This window comes from Sinocyclocheilus grahami, unplaced genomic scaffold (genome assembly GCF_001515645.1).
Source record: "Sinocyclocheilus grahami isolate Dianchi unplaced genomic scaffold, SAMN03320097.WGS_v1.1 scaffold109.1, whole genome shotgun sequence".
In the NCBI taxonomy this organism is placed as follows: domain Eukaryota; kingdom Metazoa; phylum Chordata; class Actinopteri; order Cypriniformes; family Cyprinidae; genus Sinocyclocheilus; species Sinocyclocheilus grahami.
The window spans coordinates 228,070-244,753 of NW_015505288.1; the positions used below are offsets into that span (position 1 = coordinate 228,070).

A 16,684-nucleotide genomic window follows, 5' to 3' on the forward strand; every position below is an offset into this window, starting at 1 on the left:
CGATCCACAGCTCAGAGTTGTAGTATTTCCTCAGCAACCAGCACGGATCAGCTCCAGGCCTGACAAAGCAGATACCGTCCTCTTTTGGAAGGCCAAACAAAGTAGTTTCGCTTTCACAACGAATCACACAGTGCCTTCACGACATGGCGGCGGCAACAACAATACAACAGCGAGAATAAAAGTTATGCCTTCTTTCTTTGCGTGAACATTTGGGTGGCGTTATGCAAATCTTCCCACATCGTGACGTAGACATGTGGGGGTGTGTTAGAACGAGCCGTTTTAGGTAGGCGTGGTTGACTCTTAACTTTTATAAAGAATATCTCTTTGGATTTGAGACTTTAGTCTTTGCAACTTTACAGATCTTCTTTATGCACCAAGAGCTTGTAACACTCCAAAGAGAAAGGAAAAATTGAAATCGCATCATATGACCCCTTTAATGCTTAGAACAGTGCAAATACAAACACCATTAGAAACTCATAGTTCAGCATCACACACCATGATATGGGTTAAAATGAGAGCCCATTTTTCTCCAAAACGGTGCCAGTTTAAGCGTTTTGCAATAAAGAAATAAAAATGACTAAACTTGATAATTTATGATACAATTTTAAAGGGGTCATATGATGCGTATAAAAGCAAAATTAAGTTAAAATTAGACTTTCCAAAAATAAATTCTGACTTTCTTCCTGTAAGTAGCACAGAAACTAATACCAGATAGGCTAATCATTAGACGCAAGAGCTCAGCTCAAGGAAATTGTCATCCCATTTTCATCCAAGGTCATTCCAAGGTCCAACAAACAAAATGCTCCAGATTTCATATTTCAGAAACAAGGCTTTTAGGGCTGCTGGACGAATGCCAGCCGGCTGATACAGCTGATACACCACTGGAGATCAAGGTGAAAATGGAAACCAAAGGACACCTGGGAAATGCCATGAGCTTTTTTTCTCTTTCTTTCTTTTGGGATATGACTTTGAATGTATGCATTGCACAGGACAGATAGGAAAGGAACAAATATCTGAACTGGGGTGATAACAATGTGGTGGAACTTTTTATCTAAAGCTATTTACAGACCAACTAAACTGTCCCCCTATGATTAATTGAGGTGTATGTTACTGGGGAGAACATGATAAGACAGGACTGCTATCAGCCTCTGAAACTGTCCTAGATTAGTACAGCATTAGTCAGGTCACAACACAGTCATGATATCACTAGTGATTTACTATTTTCTGCAGTCTCAGAAAATATTGTTTCTAAAATGAACAGAATTGGACTGCATAGTAACTTCATATTGGTCGATGTAGTAAATAGCTAAAATCAACTTGCTAATTATTAATACTACTTAAAGTGTCAGAGTTTTAGTAATTAATTAAGCTCTCACTGATTAATAAATGTTGCAAGTTTATCTCAACCATTAAACACATGTTTGCTTTTTTTTAAATAAGATTATCCAGGTTTTTTTTTTAGTCATAAATATGTGCTATTTTTACAATATAATTAGGTCAATGTGTAACAGAGTTGTACATATATATTGTGTGTCTCCACTTGCTAAGAAGGTTAAATAATCACACTGGAGGATGATTGGACAGAATAAGGGTTTACAGGGCTTCCTATTGGCTGGCTGGTGCTTTGTGCGCCCTCTATTGCACTTATCAGTTCATGTGTGTAAGGCCAGCGGCAAGTCGTGTGGTTGATAGCTCTGTAATTCTGGCTGTAATTGTGTCAATGAAAAGTGTGATATATTAAGAGCAACAACACACACACACACACACACACATATATATATATATATATTCAATATCGAGAAAAGTGTCGGATGTGAAGAGTGAAAATTGTGTGTTTTATTATAGCGCCAGCACGAGGCGTCGAATATGCTGGAATAGGCCTATATCAACTCACTCTGTGTTACTGTGTTTTCTCAGTGAATAAATTGATGAATGAGAGACGATTTATTGAAGCACGAGCTTTATTGCCACAACACAACGCAAAGAGGATAAGAGACCAGTTACATAAGCAATTGTATATACAAATTTTCTTTTTTGAAAACAAAGGTTGATTAGTCCATAAAACTCTCTAAAAATAGTGAACACAATCACTTGTCTTTTTGAAAAAAAGTCTTTGCATATAGTAATAAGCTAAACGTCCTTTGTTTGCAAAAAAATCTGAAGGACATTTAGTTGCTTTTGGTAAACTGAACAATGTAATGCCTATTTCTTACCTTTAGATGGAGACACTGCACACTAATGCTGTATAAACCTCCTTGACATCATATTTTGCTGGCAGTCATAACTTCAATCAAATAATCAATGCTGTCATTTCCTTTATAAATCTCAGGAAAAAAGTAAGTAAACTTACAGATAAATATGCATTTAACTAGCAAATCTCTAAAGGGTAATTCAATGTTGATACATATTCAATAAACAGTATTGATTGTCTGTTATCTTTTGATATAGTTCCTGAAGGACCAGCTTTCCCAAGGCTTTTGAAAGTGAAAAGACACAAAGGTCTAACTTTCATAAAATAAAATGAGGCTCTTTGTCCTCAGCCATGATCTGATTTCAAATAACAACTTCATGTTATAGGCTACAGCACACAATAAAGTCGTTAGCCTAATAACTCCTCAATAAGTGTGATTCCATAGGTGCGTAATTAAAGGGGTCATATGATGCGATTTCAATTTTTCCTTTCTCTTTGGAGTGTTACAAGCTCTTGGTGCATAAAGAAGATCTGTAAAGTTGCAAAGACTAAAGACTCAAATCCAAAGAGATATTCTTTATAAAAGTTAAGAGTCAACATAGCGCCGCCCAAATGTTCACGCAAAGAAAGAAGGCGTAACTTTTATTCTCGCTGTATTATTGTTGTTGCCGCCATGTCGTGAAGGCGTTGTGTGTTTCGTTGTGAAAATGAAACTACTTTGTTTGGCCTTCCAAAAGTGGACGAAATCTGCTTCGTCATGCCTAGAGCTGATCTGTGCTGGTCGCTGAGGAAATACATCAACTTCGCGCTGTGGATCGTCGGATCGGCTTTCACCGTGGATGAAGCGGAGTCCAGCCCGGGGTCGCCAGCTCGCCACATGTGGTTGCCGCAAGCCCGCCCGCCTCCGCTCACTCAAGCCACCGTGTGTGACGCTGTGTTTCATTGTGAAAGCGAAACTACTTTGTTTGGCCTTCCAAAAGAGGACACGACTAGAAATCAGTATTTACGACCCTGTTCCAGAACAGTTCAACCCAAATATTCAGATGTGTGCAGTGCATTTTATGTAGGACTGTTTCCTGATCCTGGTAGAGTAGACTACAATGCCAGCTGTTCTGACTCACAGACTGTAAGTATGTTTTTTATATATAAAGGATTTGCCACTGATGATTCAAACGCGAGTTTTGAGCAGTGTAGAGTAGCGCTTGTTGTTTGTCATTTCTCCGATCACAAATACAGACATGGTTTTATGTTTACGCGGCGCAATGCAATGCAATGTGTAAAAAGACAGTATAAGTCATTATAATCCGTAATTATGTCCCCACTGGTTTTTGTCAATGTTTTTGTCTCGTCGCTCCAGCCGGGACAAAATCGACACGTTTCAGAAAGGCGGGGCATAGAGGAGAAACGATGTACAGTATGTGGAAAATAATGTGTTTTTTGAACCTTAAACAGCATAAAAACATTTCATTAAACCAAATACACAAAATAATGTTCTTTTTAGCAACATCAAATGACCCCTTTAAATTCACACTCTGGAAGATGAGCTCCGAAAATAAGCAGCAATCAAGATGATGTATAATAATGCGTTTTCAATTGTCAGTCACAGGTTTGCCACCAGAGATCATTCATTAGACTCCTTGCTAATATGATCTCTAATTAATCATTGTCAATTATTTCTAATCACTTCATCACTTCTCACTTTACTTTTTGCCTTTTCGTTCATTCTTTGCTTTTTTGTGCTTGGATACTTTGTAATAAATGACAAAAAACACATGCATTGGGATGATGCTTCTCCAGAGCACTGCAGTCTGGCCTGTTCTTACCACATTCAGTCATACATTTTTTGTGGCCTTTGAACTACAAGAAACATAGCCATATGAAAGCAACGTGAAAGTGTGATACTTTGTTTATTGAATTAAGTTGGAGACATGTCTTCTGAATCATCCAAGAAGAAATTGGTCATTAAAAATAACCAAATCATGGTTCTGACTGTAATCAGAATATAGGCACATGTTTGATGAAATTGTTAGGGAAATCTGTCAGGCTAGGATTTATCTGTAAAATCAGTAGGCCTACATAGCTGGGGCTCTGGTTAAGGGCATCTACCAGCAAGATAACGTTCTGCAACTAACCAGCCAAACCATGACTTTGAAAGTCTGTAGTGAAATAACCTAGATAGTTTTATTAATAGGCTAACCACAAAACCAGTCATAAGTCACACAGGTATATTTGTAGCAATAGCCAAAAATACATTGTATGCCCTCACTGTCGAGGTAGACAGGCACTCGGGAAGCTTATGAGACCACTTAGAGGGCTTCCCGTTGAGTACACACTATGAGCAAACCATGGTGCAAAAACAGTTATTTTGAGGAAATTGATACATTTAAGATAAAGATACAATAATTTGCAGCATAGTTAAAAGATATTGTTAATGCTATTCCTAATTAAGGCCCTTGGTGAACCTTTACTATGAGTTTGTTTGTAATGATGATTAAATGTGAACATTGTTTAAGTACCACTAAATGCTCCTCAGATCCCTGTAACTTTACAATGAGATCCAGCAGTCTCTTTACCTCTGCAGTGTGGCCATCGACAGCCTGAATGTGGATTTCTTCTGATATAGCACTCTATACACTGGCTGAAGAGTTCCTTGGAGCAGGATTCTGGCCTCATAAGTGCAGAAGGCAAACCGCTGACCATGCCTTTCAAACATCAACCAGATTAATCTAAAGTACTGCCAAAAGGACAGGCTAATAACACATATTGTGGTGCAACCAAGCAATGAGCCCAGTTTAATTATGAAAGATGATTTATACTTAACTAATATGCTAAAACAATGAGTATCAAACAAGTTTTCACACTAATACAGTAAGCTACAGGTAAATCTGACACATCTCACATCAACATGCTTTTATCATCTTTTTAAGTTTAATTAATGTGCTGGCTAGATTTACTTATTGTAGTCATTATGTCAACAACGTTTAGCTTAATCATGGCCACGAATTAAGAACATCGGTAATAATCAATAAAACTAGCAATCGGGAATTCATTATTATTTCTTAGCAGTTCTCACGTTGGCTACGTAAACTTTGCATCGTTTTAAGGTTATAAAATAAAACTTAATTGAAAATCGGTAAAGTTACTCACTCTGATTGCTCTCTGAAAAGAATAGGGTCCTAGAACTGCGGTCCTGAAACTGCAGCCTCCGGTTGTGCGGGAACATACTATTGAATTATTCACACATCTTGTTGATTCCTGTTTCAACACAAAAGCAATACTCCGCAATAGCAGTTGTGTCTTCATTCTGAGAATCATTGTCCACCCATGAACGTGTTACTATGAAGCAGGGAGGGAACACCAAGCATTTCGCGTCTCCTTATAATGAATGAAGCCACGCCAAAGATTCAAATAAGTCAGTGTGTTTCATTGTGACGTATGAAGCCTCAGACGTCATTGGTCAAGTGATCACAGATATTTGATACAAGCCTCAACACAGTCTTTCGAACCAGTCTGCTTCAATAGAGTAAAACAGGCTTTGGAGCCTCAGTGTCAAACGTCCCATCTCTAGTCCCAAAAAGCTAAACCACTTCAGAAAAGCACTGCAGCAGAGGAGATACATTTGTCCTTGATCTTCATTGCTTGTAAGGAATAGAGGTTAAAACAGAATTCTCGCACAGGATTATGCTCAATCAGCAAAAACTGCACTTCCATAACAAACTCAGTCAGAAAAGCCTTGCCTAAGTTCTCTTTGTGCCAAGGTTAATGGAAGAAGGGATAGCCATGGCATAGAGGAAATGAAACCTGTGGAAACAGCAGCAGTATAACAAGATCAACATCACTGAGAATTACTACAATACTATATACTACAATAAGCCCAGACTTTTTTATAAAGAGTACGCCCAATAAAAACTAAAACTTGTGGTATTGATACGCAAAAATCGACTTTGGCGTGCATATGATACGCACGTGTTTGGCATGCATATAATATGCAGTTTTCGCGTGCATATGATACAAAATTTGTTGCTGTGCATATGATACTCAGTTTTCACGTACATATGATACGCATACCCCACAACCCTAATCCTACCCATTGCGTATCATATGCACGGCTAATTTTGCATATAAACAGTAGGCCTACGCCAAATCGAAACATAAACTCATGCTATTGATATGCACTTTCATGAGATCGGGTTGACTACAATACATTCTAAAAGCTATTCAATTTTTCCAGTTAATTTCTGCAGTGCATTTTGGGAGTTGAAGGCTTCAGACAGAAGGCAAACGGAGATTTTGAGTAACTGAAACATTTAAGCGGTCAAATTATGCACACGGTTTGTTGTTCAGTTCCATTCTTCCATTGTGCTATTGATATGCACTTTCATGAGATCGGGTTGACTACAATACATTCTAAAAGCTATTCAATTTTTCCAGTTAATTTGTGCAGTGCATTTTGGGAGTTGAAGGCTTCAGACAGAAGGCAAACGGAGATTTTGAGTAACTGAAACATTTAAGCGGTCAAATTATGCACACGGTTTGTTGTTCAGTTCCATTCTTCCATTAAGAATTTAATATAATTTGCATTTTTAGTAGTTATCTATTAAACTATTTTTATTTTTTTTATTTTACTTGTTAAGTTTTGTTGACATGTTTAGTAACTTCCTTACATTTTTCCTAAAAGATGTACAATGTTCGTTATTGGTAACTAACACAATGTAAGTTTTATGATATGCAAAAAGTGATTGAAATTAACCAGGAAAATTTAGAACTTTTGCCTTTGTGTCCAAAAGTCCTTTAAGGTCATGTACATTGATGGCAACTTGACATCTGGTGATCACTCAATGACATTTATTTATATAATATGTAAAATAACATAATTCAATACAAAATCCTCAACTGATACTTGTGTGTAGAAAATACCTAACCAGAGGGACAAAAATTTCTCTTAATTCTCAGAGCACTGACTTTCTTTTTTAATGTTATTGTTGAGAATGTCATTCTTCTTCTGTAAAACAGTATCTCAGAAGTGTCTTTGGGTTTTGATGGCCACCAGTCTCCTCTCATGACTGATCAAGTTTCTGTTAGAAAGGCATGACAACAGCAGGACAACACACACACACACACACAGACACACACAACCTTTGCAGTAATAAGGTAGTTTTTGACTTTCCCAGCAATCTGGAGAAAAAAATGACAGGATCCAAACATCCATACAGCACTTTTCAGGACATCTGTCCTTCTCTGTATCCCCAGAGCAATGTTCGTTATTGGTAACTAACACAATGTAAGTTTTATGATATGCAAAAAGTGATTGAAATTAACCAGGAAAATTAAGAACTTTTGCCTTTGTGTCCAAAAGTTCTTTAAGGTCATGTACATTGATGGCAACTTGACATCTGGTGATCACTCAATGACATTTATTTATATAATATGTAAAATAACATAATTCAATACAAAATCCTCAACTGATACTTGTGTGTAGAAAATACCTAACCAGAGGGACAAAAATTTCTCTTAATTCTCAGAGCAGTGACTTTCTTTTTTAATGTTATTGTTGAGAATGTCATTCTTCTTCTGTAAAACAGTATCTCAGAAGTGTCTTTGGGTTTTGATGGCCACCAGTCTCCTCTCATGACTGATCAAGTTTCTGTTAGAAAGGCATGACAACAGCAGGACAACACACACACACACACACAGACACACACAACCTTTGCAGTAATAAGGTAGTTTTTGACTTTCCCAGCAATCTGGAGAAAAAAATGACAGGATCCAAACATCCATACAGCACTTTTCAGGACATCTGTCCTTCTCTGTATCCCCAGAACAAAATGTTTTTTCCTATGCTTTTATTTATTTATTTGTTTGTTTGTATTCATTTTTGTATATTGTGCTTTTATGTTTATGCTTTGTAAAGCACCTATTGCTATTATTGAGTACAACTGTGACTTGTATGCCAAGGCTGGTCATGTTACTGTATGTGTCTATGAGAGGGCGACCTGCTCCATGTGAAATAAACAGCTTTTTCTAAAAATGTCTGAACTTTCTATCTTATGTTTAGTAAATATCATTTTAATAATATTTCTTAAACATGCAGTACATTTCTTTATGTAACTATTTTAATGAGCAAAAATTACCTTTAAATATTCCATGAGCATGATGAGAATGCCAGAAAACTTATCAACAAGCAAAATATTTACCTTGATACAGTGAAACAATTTGACATTTGATTGTTTGTGATTGTGGTAAGGGAGAGACGGAATATCTTGCCTTGAATACAAATTATAAATATTTATAAATATGATGTGCTACCAAAGAGGAAGTAGGTCCTTCACCAAGTAATATTCTTAATTTGTCATTTTCATGGAGTGACTGGAACTCAGGAATGTTCTGCTGTATTTGACTGTACAGTGAGTCTCTTAAGGATGTGTATTTGTCACAGTGGAGGAGGAAGTGTTCCTCCGTCTCAACTGATCCAGATTTACATTCATTACAGATTCGCTCTTCTTTAGGTAACCACGTCATTTTATGTCGTCCTCTTTCTATGGCTAGCTGGTGGTCACTTAGTCAGTACTTCGTCAGTAAATGTCTGTGTGTTATATACCTGACTGAGACCAGATATTTAGCCAGACTGTACTCTCTGTTGAGTTTCAAATAACATTGTAGACGACTTTGGTCTTTGGCTTGTTCTTTCCAATGCTGTATGTATGTCTCCTTCTCTTCATTCATAATTTCTTTGATTCTTCCATGTTTTTCAGGGTTGGTGATATTGAGTGCTTTGTTAGTCAGATCTGACACCATTACACAAAGATGACTTTTTTTGAGCACTCTTTTTTGCACTTGCTTTAAAATGAAGAGCATCTTCAGAACTAGAGTTTAAGTGGATCCAGAACTTTACAACTCTTTTTTTAATGATTAGATTTAGGGGGAGGCGGCCTAACTCCGCTCTGCATGCGTTATTAGGCGTGTTTCTGTGGAACTCTACATGCAGAGCTTCTAAAGTGTGTTTGTGCCAATCCTTATGGCTGTAGTTACTCGTTGGGCCCCAGATCTCGCTTCCATACAGGGCAATAGGCAGTATGACACTATCGAAAATCTTTGTTCAAATTCTGATGGGGATGTTTATTTTGAATAATTTTGTTCGTATGGCGTGCAGTGGCCTGTGGGCTTTTATAAGTAATGTTTCAATTGATAATTTGAAATTTCCTGTGGGAGTTAAAACCAGACCAAGATAATTATATTGTAAAGCATGTTGAAGTGTGGTGTTGTTTAAAGTAAATATATGTTTATGTTCTAGATTTCATTTTTTTTCCTGAAATATCATAATCTTAGTTCCCTTTCAGTCAGTCACGTTCGATGTTACGTCAGTTGTGACTGACGAATTTGGGATCTCGCCCGAGAGCCCAATCACCTTCGAGTGTAAACTAAACAAGCCAATGACAGTTGGCGTGCGTGTTTCACCAAGCGCCCCCCGCCCCGCAGCGCGGGTATAAAAGGAGAGCGTGTGCAAATGCACATCAGCTTTTCGCTTCGGAGCCGAGCCTTCTCAGGACGAATCTCCGCGAGTGTTTGGAAACAGCTGGCGTTGGTGTTACGGCATGTCAGCGGGGGTTGCCATCCAGGCTGCTGAAACCTCGGCGAGCTGCAGCTGCCATTCTGCGGTCTCGTCGTGACCTCCCCTGGGTGCTTCAGCACTCTCTCTAAAAGAGTGTTTTCCTTTTCAAAAAAAGAGAAGGACAAAGACAGGTAGACCTGTTTGCCTCCCCAGACACGTCCCATTGCCAGTTGTTTTACTCCCTGGCTGAGGGGACCCTCGGCACGGACGCACTGACTTGCAGCTGGCCTCGGGGCCTATGCAAATACGCGTTTCCCCCAATGAGCCTTCTCGCACAGACACTGTGCAAGGTCAGGGAGGACGAGGAGCAGGTCCTCTTGGTAGCGCCATACTGGCCCAGTCGGACTTGGTTCCCCGAACTAATGCTCCTCGCGACAGCCCCTCCTTGGCAAATTCCTCTGAGGAGGGATCTCCTTTCTCAGAGAGGGGGCACCCTCTGGCACTCGCGTCCAGACTTGTGGAATCTCCACTTGTGGTCCCTGGACAGGACGCGGAGGTTCTAGGTGGGCTACCTCCAGCGGTAGTAAACACCATCACGTCAGCTAGAGCCCCGTCTACCAGACACGCTTACAGGCTGAAGTGGAACCTGTTCACCGATTGGTGCTCTTTCCGCCGGGAAGACCCCTGTAGATTCCTGATTGGAGTCATGCTTTCTTTCCTGCAGGATGGGTTAGAGCGAAAGCTGTCTCCCTCCACCCTCAAAGTGTATGTTGCCGCCATTGCCGCACATCACGATGCAGTAGACGGTAAGTCTTTGAGGAAGCAGTCAGTAAATGACATTGCAGTGTTGCCTTAGATCCTGACTAAAACAAGCTTAGGAGGGAGCATAATTAGGCTAGCTAGCTTTTGGAACAGCCTTGCTGTTCACAATATGGTTTTATAGCAAAGCGTCTGACACTATGCATTTCATAATATTTTCTCACAGATTTTCTCCTGGAGGTGCATTTATATGTGTGAGTGTGTGCATGTGTGGGCTGCTCAAGCACACGTGCTGCTGTTGAGAGCATTTTATCAATTGAACCAATGATGCACGTTTGTCTCACAGTCACCAGCAAACACACATTTACACACACATTGTAAATATACAACCATTGGACTAGCGCACACGTCTGCTTCCTCACTGTAAAACACACACTGTAATGATTTGAATATCTGGGTCACTCTTTAGTGTTCAACAGCGCCTTTAGAACTACAATCAATATTGTAATTAATTGACATGCATTACATGTAGCATAAAATCTGTGTTACTGTATGTGAATTTATAAAGGAAATGGTTTGAAATTCAGAAAATGCAAACAGATCAGTCCAAATAGATTTTATAGATCAGAAATCAAACTTTCTGATTTAGGTTTAAATTAGGAACTGAATCAGGATGCACATGTAGCCTACCTCCAAGTTTGTGTGTTTGCTTCTCATCTTACTGCGTCGGTAAGAAATGTCACATGCAGATAAACAGCCTGGTCGCCATAGTGATGATACCTTAAATCCACATGCATCAGTGTCTTTCGATGTTTGCTGTTCAGACGTCTGCTTTGCACCAGTCAAACACATTTTAACAATTTATTTAAGTCTACACACACACACAATAGAAAACTGTCTTTATGGTACAGTATACTGCAAGTTAACTGCCTTGCAGTATAAGTTAACTGATGTCGAAATCAAATCCAATATAGACGTGCAATTAAAAGTCTTTATAGTTTATGAATTGCTGACTCATTCCAGCAGTTAAGTGTTGACGCAGCATAAAGTCATAAAGTTATGTACTGTCATAAGTCAAATGAAGTGGGTCAGGAAAGAAACTATATCTGGCAGGATTAAGATTACAGCAAATTACATCTTTAGAACTTCACAGAGATATTCTACAGATTTAGAGTATTACAAATGGTATATCTAAAACCTTATCATTACTTAGCAGCTTTATACAAAAATGGCCTTGTCGCACTGGATTTGACTGAAACTGGACTTGTTTTGGAAGCAAACTGAAATGAGTCTCTCTTTCTTTCGGTTACTTCACCCAAAAATGAAAACTCTGTCATCATTTACTCACCCTCATGTCATTCCAAATAAAAGACTACATTAAATGTGTTCATCCTATGAAGTGATTGTATCTTTTTACTAGGTTTGGATTAAAATTGATTCATGAATACATTTAAAGTTTTGGTTACCTATTTTTTTATCGGAGGGACATAGTCTTTACAGATTTGATTAAAGATATCTTAATTTGGGTTTGTAATGCTGTGAGGGTGGGTAAACGCAGAATTGTAATTTTTAAGTAAACTAACTTTATAAATATGCAGGTATATATACATGAAATCCATATACATTTGACTATGCAATAATTTATATTTCACGATCAAACTGATGGTGATGGTAATTGAAATGTAAGGTTACGTTATAGGGGATAAAATATGAGCTCAATATAAAAACTGTGTGTTAGATTTTGACAGTATTTCATGGTTATAAAATATAGTCATTATGGAGAAAATATTCCGTGCTCAAAGCGCTCATGGCCACGTATACTTCTGACCCACTCAGTTGAAATTCACTGGCAAAAGCACTTTTATTAGCTTTCACATGCAAGCTGTCAGTCAACAAACATGCAGATGCAAAGAAGAAAGACAAGGTTACTAAAATAGCAATTCAAAAGAGTGCTGAAAAGACGATCAAACCAAACACTTCCGCAACACTGAGGTTCACGTCTGGTTTGCCAAAACCTAGCTTGTCGCTATTTCAATATCCATATCTAACAGCAATTAATATTTATCGGCTTGTTAGTAAGTTTTAGTTTTGAAGTTGTTGATTTTAAAGTTGATTAAACTGAATAATTATGTTTTTTAGCTGTATTCTTAATTTGTGTGGGGGTGTTTTGTATGTACCTGCTGGCTGTGTCACTGAAAATAAAAGAGATGAAAGGCATTATATATAATTTTTTTCTCCATTTTATTTTACTCTCCTTTTAGCTTTAAAAAAACAACTTCAGTTTTAGTTTTTGCAAGTGTATTGAAAAAGCCAAGTATAACTTTTCATTAGCAGCACCAAGAACATGGAGTTGAAAGAAATTATACTCCTCCAATCATGCAACAATCACTCACATTAGCCACATTTAAAGGGTTTAACTTAAGTAATTAAATACTTAAGTAATTAAGAGCATTAATGATCTTTTACACCAAGGTTGCTTTCCCCAGATATGTGAATTAAAAAAAAATTATAATAAATGTACAAATTTACAGATAAACAAATGCAATGAATTTAAATAGTGATATCCAAATAAATATTTTAAAGGGGTCATATGATGCTGCTAAAAATAACATTATTTTGTGTATTTGGTGTAATGAAATGTGTTTATGCTGTTTAAGGTTCAAAAAACACATTATTTTCCACATACTGTACATTATTGTTTCTCCTCTATGCCCCGCCTTTCTGAAACGCGTCGATTTTTACAAAGCTCATCGGTCTGAAAAAGCGAGGTGTGCTGTGATTGGCCAGCTATCCAGTGCATTGTGATTGGCCGAATACCTCAAGCGTGTGACGGAAATGTTACACCCCTTACCATACTGTGATGACCTGTCAGGCCAGTGCGATGATTCAAAAACACGAAAACCCATTAGAAACGAGGCATTTGTTGCATCCAGTGGGGACATAATTATGGATTATAATGACTTATACTGTCTTTTTACGCGTTGCGCTGCATCGCGCCGCTTAGACATAAAACCATGTCTGCATTTTTTTTGGAAGGCCAAACTAAGTAGTTTCGCTTTCACAACGAAACACAGCATCACACATGGCAGCCTAGAGTGAGCAGCGGCCGGCGCCTAGAGTGAGCAGAGGCCCGGGGATTATGTGAGGAACGGCCGGAGGGCTAGAGTGAGCAGAGGCGGCGGGCTTGATAACGGCGCGGCCGACGGATTTGACGAAGGAGCGTCCGGAGGACTTGCGGCAACCACATGTGACGACCCCGGGCTGGACTCCGCTTTGTCCACGGTGAAAGCCGATCCGGCGATCCACAGCGCAAAGTTGTAGTATTTCCTCAGCAACCAGCACGGATCAGCTCCAGGCATGACGAAGCAGATATCATCCTCTTTTGGAAGGCCAAACAAAGTAGTTTCGCTTTCACAACGAAGCACACAGCGTCTTCACGACATGGCAGCAGCAACAATACTACAGCGAGAATAAAAGTTACGCCTTCTTTCTTTGCGTGAACATTTGGTCGGCGTTATGCAAATCTTCCCATATCGTGACGTAGACATGTGGGGGCGTGTTAGAACGAGCCGTTTTAGGTAGGCGTGGCTGACTCGTAATTTGTATAAAGAATCTCAAATCTCTTTGGATTTGAGACTTTAGTCTTTACAACTTTACAGATCTTCTTTATGCACCAAGAGCTTGTAACACTCCAAAGAGAAAGGAAAAATTTAAATTGCATCATATGACCCCTTTAATAAATAAAAAAGCATATGGCACATCTTACATTAAGAGCCCATGTCAAATAAATGAGCTCTTCTTTGGCCACTGAAAGAAGCTGACAGTGCAATACAAGTTGTACAAAGACTCTGTAACAGAGAGATTATAAATATGTACAAGGGTGAATTAATAAACCATTTTTTTCCCTCTATGATAAATTGATAGGTCCAACACACACACAACTGTAACACACACATATATCACATATATAATTCATATTATAAGATTATTTTGGATATCAGCACAGTGTTTCCCTAAACACCCAGAATCTTGTAGCAATCACATAAAATACACACAACAGAGATTTTGCCTGCCATAAATATTTTATACCATCCATTACTGTATTTTGCTTTTTTTTTTTTAGTTTATATTTATCATGTATCTGCGTTATTTGAAAGTCTTTCCAAATTTTCTTATGAGGACAGAAACAAAAATTAAAAACTAAGATACTACATAAGTGTGAATGAATACAAACATGGACATCAGTCTAAATTCAGTCTCATTCAATTATTTAGCAGCTCTGAAAGATTCTTGAGTGTAACCCACAAAACATCCATCCAACGGCAATAACATCTTTTTTTTTTTTTTTATAAAAGTTTTTATAAAAGTCTAAATTTGAAGCAAATCTATTAGGCTTTTCATGCTGCGCTTAACCCCAGGTTATCATCATTATAAACCCTGCTTTCAACCCCTGGGTAGAGGAATGTTTCACACTTATAGCTTAGTAGGCATGGTTAACACTGCTTTTTACCTGATATTATAAAAACCTGCTCTGGAGTAAGGTTATGCTTTTGTGCGTCTGAATCCCATGTTAGCTTCATTTCCTGTCTTCTGAGATGCCTTTATCTGAATGATTTGTGAAAGCAGCATTGCTGTATCCTTCACTGCCTTTGATATCCCACAATTCTGTGCATTTGATTCTGTCACATTTAAAGGGATAATGCACCCAAAAGTTTTTAATGTCGGCGGGTTTAAGTGACCCCAGTAACGTGACATTTAGCCCCTAAAATTCAAATTTAACCAGTGGAACCCCGCCAAAAAATGTGTACTTTACCCCCAGAATGCGATTTTACCTGGGGACCCCCTTGAAACGTGACTGTGCTAGTTTTGAGTAGCAAATGGCCGGTTTTTGTTGTGAAAACCTGGCAACCCTGGCCGGCGTTCTGACGTATAACCCGGATGCACTGCGGCTTGTTTACAAGCAGAGGAATGCACATGCATGCGTCATGGTACTCTCATGAACGTGCGTTCAAGTCTGCCATGGAAGAATAGAAATTGTTTAATAAAGTCGTTATTTTTGTTTTCTCTACATAAGTATTTTCATAATCATACACTATTTTAATTTTGAAGCTTTCTGGCTCTGGCTCTGGCTCTGGCTCTGACAAGTTGTCAGTTGCGTTGTTGTCTGTGCAGGGTCAGAAAGCTCTCGGATTTCATCAAACATTTCTTAATTTGTGTTGAACGATGATGAACGAAGGTCTTACGGGTTTGGAATGACACGAGGTTGAGTAATTAATGACAGAATTTAAATTTTTGGGTGAACTATCCCTTTAAGCTAAAAAAATAAAACTATCATTTGAAAATTCCAGTTGGTGGTCAGTCTGTGTAAATTTAACCAACTTTTTCCACTTTTAATGTAATTACTAGCAAGAAATTAGTATTGTAATAATTAAATATTCACTTAGTTATCAAAGCTCTCTCTAATTTGTTTTAGATCATTAAACCGTTATGCTGCCTCAGAAGTCTGTCTGTGAGGAATCTTCATGCACAAATTGCCTGCAAAGTCATTGCCTGATAAGGCAGCAAGGCATCAAGTCAGCCTAAGTTTTCGGACACAGCCAGCGTGTTGTATAATGGAAAACTTGTGAAGAAGAGAGTGTTTCATTCAGTCCATTCAGGAAAAACATAATAGTACAGTCTGCAATATATAATATGAAGATGCGCAATGTTAAAGCAGTTATGTAAACAGGTTGAGTGCTATTTTCGTCAAATCAATGACACTGACATTGCAAATATGCAAATAAGAACATTAACCTGAGGTTTAGGAATGTATGTTGTGAAACAGCATATGAATACCCAGTATTAATTTGTTAACTCCAAGTAATTATAAGCAATATGAAATGAAGCAAAATAATGCAGGATTCCATTTACCCGGGGTTTATAATGATCCAGGGCTAACTATTTCATGTGTGAAAAGTGATTTGAAAGGAGGTTTACAACAGCTGTACATGTTGTAGAAAGTACTGTTCATGTTTACCAAAGCGACTTCAATAATGCATATGTGTTCAGTCCCTCAGCAGGTAGCTAAGACGTGTGTACACTTCATTTAAAAATTAAAAAAACACTAATTAAAACACTAATAATTTGTCAGTTGTTCATAAGAAACATTTTCTTACAAAAATTTACTTTAAAAAACAATCATTACC

At 38.1% G+C, this 16,684-nt stretch overlaps 1 long non-coding RNA gene across 1 annotated transcript in view; it reads left to right on the forward strand.

Annotated features, from left to right (window-relative positions):
• Window positions 1-5,007, forward strand: part of LOC107588869 (uncharacterized) — a 10,948-nt gene extending 5,941 nt beyond the window's left edge. The window contains exons 2-3 of the long non-coding RNA XR_001609628.1: window positions 4,367-4,369; window positions 4,997-5,007. This is a non-coding gene — a long non-coding RNA (uncharacterized lncRNA). The remainder of the gene's footprint in view (window positions 1-4,366; window positions 4,370-4,996) is intronic.
• Window positions 5,008-16,684: the final 11,677 nt, after the last annotated feature.